Consider the following 7909-nt stretch of genomic DNA (forward strand, 5'->3'; position numbering starts at 1 on the left):
AAGAAGAAGAATTTTAAAGTAGATTGTAGGAAATACTTACTATAAAGAATGTATTGGATTGAAAATCACAGCAATGTAGTAACTAATGCTTCCAGACTGCATACTTCATGTTTAGATTGTGACTTTCCAGAGATAGACATCTGTGCCCTCTGTGAAAATATGGGGCAGATGGCACAAATCAAATCCACTAATATTTAATGAAAACTACCTTGTGGAAAGCACTCATCACCTCCACAAACTTTCTTGCCAAGGCTAGGAAGCATAGTTTGCATATCTATAATGATAAGTAAAATTAACTTCTCTGCCACCATTAACTGCAACTACAAATTGGACAATTTTTGCAGAAAGTCTTTGTTCCTCTCTCCTTCTCAGCACAAGCCTTCTAAGAAATTTTTGTCTAAACTCAACAAAATATAAACCCAGGTGTGTATGTGTTTGCCTGTGCCTAGGGTAGAACATGTTCCTAGCTCTATTGCTCCAAATCCCTTTCCTGTCTAGTCTTTCCCAATCTTCCAAAGGTTTCCTCCAGGAGGTATCTTTGAAACATGCTTCCTGACTTTTATCTCTTAGCTATATCAAGCATCTGCCCCTTCGAGGATAAAACCGTTGAGCTATAATTGCATCTATCCCTACCCACTGGATTATTTCCATTCCCATATAACTGTACCAAACTGATATACAGGAATGACTAGCCACTTAATTTTGACAGTTTGAAAGCAAACTAAAATTGTTTTATTCTTGCTCCTAGAGTTCTTCTACCCTTGTAACCTTGAACTCTATTTGAAGTGCATGTTAACATGACATTTTGATGCATAGAGTTACCACTCCTGTCTTGCAGGGCTATACTGGATGAGTTTAAGATTTGGCAAAGAATCAGTCAGCCCTTTTATTTCCATATATTGCAGATGACACTGCTGATGGTGGGGTTGTACATTTGTGCAATTTTGGCTGAAAAGTCTAATGTATGGTCCTTTAGTACCATATAAACAGCAATTTTTTAAAGTTCCTGTCACTAGTCTGAATTCCAAAGCGCTTAATCAATAATGAAAGTTTAATTCTTTCACAATGGCTGGGATGAAGAAACTTCAGGTGAATGGTGGGTTGTAAGTTCTTTTATAATGTAACTTCTTTTAAGGAAATCATTGGGGGTATAAGATATCATTACCTATTTGAGCACTTGTCCAAGACAATGAACTGATTACTGATATACATGCACACTCTCCTACAAATAGTATAAGTCATTTTAATGACCTTAGGTGTTTATGATTTAGCTTCCAGTTTCTGTGATCTAAAGTGTAGCAAAGTTTTCTCTCCCTTTTGGCTTCTGTTCACTCCCTGCCTCCTTTTCTCTTTTCTCTCCTCGCCAACCAAGCTCTAGTCATGCTCTGAACTGCCTCTAAGTTTTCTCCACCACCTCCACCAGAGGAGCAGCTGCCATTGCCAACAGCAAAGAAGGAAAGTGGAAGGGAGTGAGTGGGAAAGAAAAGATGATGGAGCATTATAAAGAAGGAACAGATGAACGAACTTGTGGTGACTCTGACCCCCTTCAAACCCTCCAGTGCCATGCAACTCCCAACCCCTATCTCTAGTCAGAGCTGTCACCTGAGAAGCAAGCATCACCTGAAGAAAAGCAACTGCCATCACCTTTACTTTGGAGCTGATTGAAGCATTGAGATAACTGTGTCTCTACCTCTGCTTGAACTAGAAACTATCGAGAAGTTCCTGGAGTGTGCGGTGGTGAAACTTGCCAAAGGTCCTTCTGGAACTGTCCAGAGCACCAGAAAATTCAGGAAACAGCCAGATTGGCAGGGTTTCAGCTGGTCTACTGATCAAGAACTCTTTGTCTTCTGAGGATCCAAACATCAAGGCACAACAGCAGCAGAATGACTTCCCATTGATGTTAATGTTTGACCAAGAAGCCAAAAATTATTTTGCAGACTTTAGTTGCAGAAACCTACTAGCTTAGTTCTTCCTCACAACGATGGCTGAAATTGTTTGTATAGAAAATCCAGTAAACCAGTGATCAGGATTCCTTCTTCAGCTGGTAGACAATGTCACAAACTCCAACAGCACAAAGCACATGAAAGAGTCGACATGGGATGCAATTTGTTACATCTGCCAAGATATTCAAACAGAGCAGCTACAAGTTCCATCCAATGAGATTCTGACTGCCATAATCCTGGGAAAGAGGAAAGAAGATCCTAATAATAATGTGAAGTTAATGGCTACCAAGGCACTCCTGGAGTATTGGAGTTCATCAAAGCAAGCTTTGACAAAGAATCTGAAAGACAATTTCCAGATAGTCTATGAAGCAGCCTGTTGTCAAGACAATAAGGTATTAGTGACTACATTATAGAATCTGGTGAAGAAAATGCCCCTGTACTATCAATACGTGGAGACACATATGAGCCCTGCTCTTTTTGTGATCACAGTTGAAGTAACACAGTGACTTTAATGAAATGACCCTGTAAGGAATAAAGTTCTGGTCCAATGTCTGTGATGACAAAATAGATTTGGCCATTGAAGCTAAAGAGACAGCAGAACAAAGAAGGTCCCAGAGCACACAGCAAGATCTATGCCAAGGAAACACTACAATTGAGGTTCCAATTCTCACACAGACACTAACAAAAGATGATGAAAATGATGATTCTCCTGGCCACCTGATGTGAAGATGACATTGTCCCACCTGTCCTTCCCTCTTGTAAAGAACAGATCAAGAACCCTGATTACTTCTTAGAACCCTGACACCCTTGTGATGACTTTTGCCTGTATCTTGGAAGAAGGGAAATCCAATAAGCTCAAAATCCTAGTCATACAGGCAATGCCTAGCTTAATATAATTAATCGAAGACCCCTGTGTAAATTGTTTGGTATATAAGTACACAGACTGGGGGCAAATTTTGCAAGTTGCTCCATGAAGCTGCCATAAGTGATGTTTGCTCGGTTCCCTTGTTACAATGTCTGAGAGAAAGCCTGAGTACTGAACCCAGAATGGCATCAAATGTGTGCTGAGTTTTTTTCCAATCTAGTTGAAGCTGTTTATGAAAGTTTGTAAGTGATGATCAGGAAGAAACAGCTACTTACTGCTTATCCTCATATTTCAGAATCTCCTAGTGATCACAGACAGACCTGATGGCCACCAGAATAACCTGAGAAGTGCTTCATATGAAGCTTTGATGAAAATTGTGAAAAATAGTACCAAGTACTATTCAGTTCAAAAATTGATGCTGGCAACTCTAACTGCAAAAAGTGTATCAATAGAGATACAGTCACATATAAAAGCACTTCTGATAAGATCCAATTCAATGACCTTCAGTCTTTACTCCACATAATTCTTCAAAATGTTCTCTAAAAACTGCAGCATCAAGATGAGATGAGGGTCTCCCTGTTAAGGATTTTCCAAAGCAGAGTTGGATATGGGGGATGCAAGAGGGTGATCCGATAGCAGTTAGCACATCAGAGGAAATGTTGGTTGCTAAATTCCTAAAGTATATAGAGGCCTCTAAGTTCTCCTGAGTATGGGTATTTTACTGAAAACTTATACTGAGTGCAAGGTTTTATTGGAGACTGTAGATACGTGGAAGACTTATGTCACACCTTGAAATCCAGTATCTTACTGTTTGTTGATGGAGAACTTGGGAAATGGGAATGTCTGTAGGTCTGTGAAGCTGTAGATTCTGTAAGTGTTTAGTGATATTGCCTTTGTTATTGGTGGAGAGTTTAACAAATACCTAGAGGTAGTATTGAGCACACTTCTGCAAACCTACCAATCTCAGGTGAATAAATCAAAGTGTGACATTGTGGATTATCTGAATGAGCTAAGGGAAGACTGCTTGGAAGCCTATTCTGTTGTTGTCAAGGATCAAAGGAACAAGGATCTAAGGGTGATGCATACTCAGATGTACTGCTGATACAACCAAGAGTAGAGTTTATCTTTCTTTGTCTACAATGCTAGACTTGAGAATCATCCAAAGAGTATTAGGTACTGGTGCTGCTGAGCCAATAAGGAACTTATTTACGACATTTGGGAAGAAGGTACTGAAATTAGTAGAAGTTGGCTGATGATTCTTAAAGTGTTAACTAAGGAACAGAGATTCAAAACTAGCAAAACAAAACCCTGTTCGATGGACAGCAAAATAACTGAGGAAACTGAATAACTGAAGAATCAAGGTCAATCTGTAGCCATTGGGATGAAACCCAAGACCATCACTAGAAATCTGCAGTCTTTTGAAAAACCTAGAAGTAAGGGGTGTGCACAGATGCTGAAAACACACCACACTGAAAAGCCTACCACAGGGGGAGCAGCTATTAACAGCAGGACTGTTGGTTAGCTATGTAAACACTGACTTCAGAGAAAACCATTCTAATGTCTACTCCAGGAGCCATTTTGGATAAGAGAAACATAATGGGTTTACTTAATTCGAGGAGGGGGAGGAGGAGGAAGGGGGAAAGAGGAGGGGAAAGGGGAAGGGAAAAGAGAAGGAGAAGAAATGGAAGTTATTTCTTCCCAAGGAATGCTACAATTTGGTTTCTGGTATTTCACGTGGTGTTGAGTGGAATGACTGGTTTTTCCAGAGGGGAGAGATTGTACTTCACCATAAAAAGCAGCTTGAACCTATGCTACTGATGCTGATGATGGAGGAGGCTGGGTTTGTGTACCTTTGTCACCCAGCACTGTATACAATCAGGCTAAAAGGAGGTGAGGAATACTATATAATCTGAGTGTGACTGAATGAAGCTATATCCATATTCTCAACTTCAAGTCATTAAAGTTTATCTTTTTCCTTAAAACAAAGTGGGATAAGGGGGTGCTAAATATTGTATTTCATAAAACTAACTGAAGTTCTGCCTACTGATGGACCACAGGAGATGGAAAAGAAAAAGAAAAGGAAAAGAAAAAAAGAAAGACACTTTTTAGCTTTTTGGTTGTTTGTTTTTAGTTATTATCATTATTTTAAGGAAAACACTAACAAATGGTCAGAATAAAAATCTAAACTTCCAAGACAAAAACTAAATAAAACAAAAATTTTTTTTTAAAACCCACAACCTAAAGAAACCAAAATGTAAATGGTTGAAAGTGGCAGCACAAAGAGAAAACTCCCTCTTGACACTTTATATTGGCAGTCCTGATACCCACTCCCTCCATAAAAAATGATGCCAAGGAGTTCACCAAAAAATTTACAATAAAAATAAATACATAAAAATACAGCAAACTTTAAGTAACTATTTTGGTCTATAAAATGAGGATAAATTTAATGATTAAACAAAATCTAATAAATTAGCCATTAGAAAATTGACTTTCTATTCTCTTTTATCTGTTTGTCTCCAATGTAGTATTGTTTTCTTTTTATACTTTAAAACCAACTAACCATGAAAACAACCAAAAATATATGCATAAATTATGTGTGTGGGTATAATTACACATCTCATGACGAAAACACTTATGAAAGGTTTCATTTTTCCACTGCAGTTAAATATTAATATAATAATCTCAAACCCTCCACAGGAAAAACAAATAAATTTCAGGGAAAATACAAATTTATCCATTTGCTAAAGAAGAGGGGGAAAAAGCAATCTTGTCTCCTTCATGTAGATCTGTGCTAAAATTGAACCTCATCTAACAGTCCTTTATAATTACATTCAGCTAACAATATTGTGTGTTAAAATACTCCAAACTATATTTGATGGGCCCATGCACCCATTCCAAGCCTGATGATTCCAAACTGATCCATTTTTTCACAAAGCAAAAAGGTGAACAGGTTAGTTTAAATCAAGCCAAATATTGATAAGCAAATCTCTTGTGATGGGCAGGCTTCAAAAGCTTGTTGAAGGCTGGTTCAACTAAGCATTGATTAAGAGTTTGGTTGCTTATCTGATGCTTATCCAAACTTATCTGAAATTGAACATCTTTGTTCTAAAAAAACAGGCCAAAACTCTGACACTGATTTTGATGTATTGGTTCATAATAGGTCACAAGTATCAAAAGAACAGTCTAACTAGGAAGTGGAGATATGGCTGGAAATAAAAGTAGAGAGATTAGAAATGAAAACTGTCAGAACTTTGAAAATGTATGGGGGCAAGGAGTCTCAGTGAAGTGGGAGAACATATATATATAGCAGATGAAAGAGTGGTGAAGGAAGAAATTTGGTTTATTAGTTTGAAAACAAAATAGAAATTTGTCTCAGTGTTGTTGTTTATTTTTTAACCATGAGTTAACCTATTTTGAAATTTCATATAACATTGAAAGAGAGTATGAGATTTTTTTGTTCATCAAAAAAAAAGAAAAAAAACAGAGAAGACTTCCTCTTCTGGAAAAACAGAGGATATGTATTTTTCCCTATTCTTCCTCCTAAATACAGCTAGTAAATCTTGGACATTATATGTAAAATAAACATAAGAAGACTCTGAAAGGTGGAGAAAAAGAAAGCAGACTGACTAGGAAACTTAGGACTCAAGAAAAAAAATAACATTTGGTCAAGAAACCACTGGTGGGAATGTAAAGTGATACATCCATTCTGGAAAATAGTTCAGCAATTTCTTTAAAAAGTAGGCATGCAACTACTATCCCAGCAATTGCACTACTGGACATTTGTCCCAGAGAAATGAAAACTTATGTCTGGACAAAAACCTGTATACCATTGTTCATAGCATCTTTATTTGTAATAGCTAGCCAAAAACTAGAAGCAATACAGATACGCTTCAAGTGTGAATGGTTAAATGAACTGTGGCACATCCATACTGTGGGATACTACTCAGCCATAAGGAGGAACAAGCTATTGATACACACAGTAGCCTGGATGAATCTAAAGGGTATAATGCTGTGTGGGAAAAAAAGAGCCAATCTTGAAAGGTCATATACTTTGCGATTCCATTTATACAATATTCTCAAAATGACAAAATTATAGAGCCAAAAAGCAGATTACTGCTTTTGAGGAATTAGAAATGATATGGAGGAGGGATAAGTGTCACTATAAAGGAGCAGCATGAGGGAGATCTTTGTGGTGTTGGGACAATCTTGTATCTTGAGTGTGGTACTGGTTACACAAATCTACATGTCATAAACTGACACAGAACTCTACACATTGTGATGGTTCATGTGTCAACTTGGCTGGCCACAGAGTGCCCAGATTAAACATTATTTTTGGGTGTGGCTGTGAGGGTGTTTTGGATGAGATCAGCATTTCAATTGTAGACTGCCCTCCCCAATGTGGATGGGTGTCATCCAATCTACTGAACAGGGCATGAATAGGACGAAAGGCAGAGGAAGGTGGAATTTGCCCCCTTTTTCCTACCTCATTAATTGAGCTGGGACACCTTATAGTCTCTGGCCGTCAGGCTGGGATTTACACCATCAGCTCCCCTGGTTCTTAGGCCTTTGGACCCAGACTGAATTACATCACTGGTTTTCCTGGGTCTCCAGCTTGCCAATGGCACATCATGGGACTTATCAGCCTCCCTAAGCACATAAGCCCATGCCTCATAATAAATATGATTTATTGTGGTTCTATTTTTCTGGAAAACCCTGACTAATACATATATTAAACAAAGTCAATTTTCTGATTTTGAACTCCAGTTACTTAAGATGTAACCATTGGGGGAAACTGGGTGAATAGTACATGGGACTACTCTGTACTACCTTTGCAACTTCTAGTGAATCTATATTTATTTCAAAATAAAAAGTTTAAAAAAAGAAAAGATAAGTTTAAAAGTTTGAAAGGGCTTCCCTGGTGGCCCAGTGGTTGAGAGTCCGCCTGCCGATGCAGGGGACACGTGTTCGTGCCCCGGTCCGGAAGATCCCACATGCCACGGAGCGGCTGAGCCTGCGTGTCCGGAGCCTGTGCTCCGCAACAGGAGAGGCCACAACAGTGAAAGGCCCGCGTACCGCACAAAAAAAAAAAAGTTTGAAAAAC

General features: G+C 38.4%; 1 pseudogene; it reads left to right on the forward strand.

The window, feature by feature from the left end:
• The first annotated feature begins 1704 nt into the window (after positions 1 to 1704).
• On the forward strand, positions 1705 to 3954 carry LOC132418132 (importin subunit beta-1 pseudogene; annotated as a pseudogene).
• The last annotated feature ends 3955 nt before the right edge of the window (positions 3955 to 7909 follow it).

This window comes from Delphinus delphis, chromosome X (assembly GCF_949987515.2).
Source record: "Delphinus delphis chromosome X, mDelDel1.2, whole genome shotgun sequence".
NCBI lineage: Eukaryota > Metazoa > Chordata > Mammalia > Artiodactyla > Delphinidae > Delphinus > Delphinus delphis.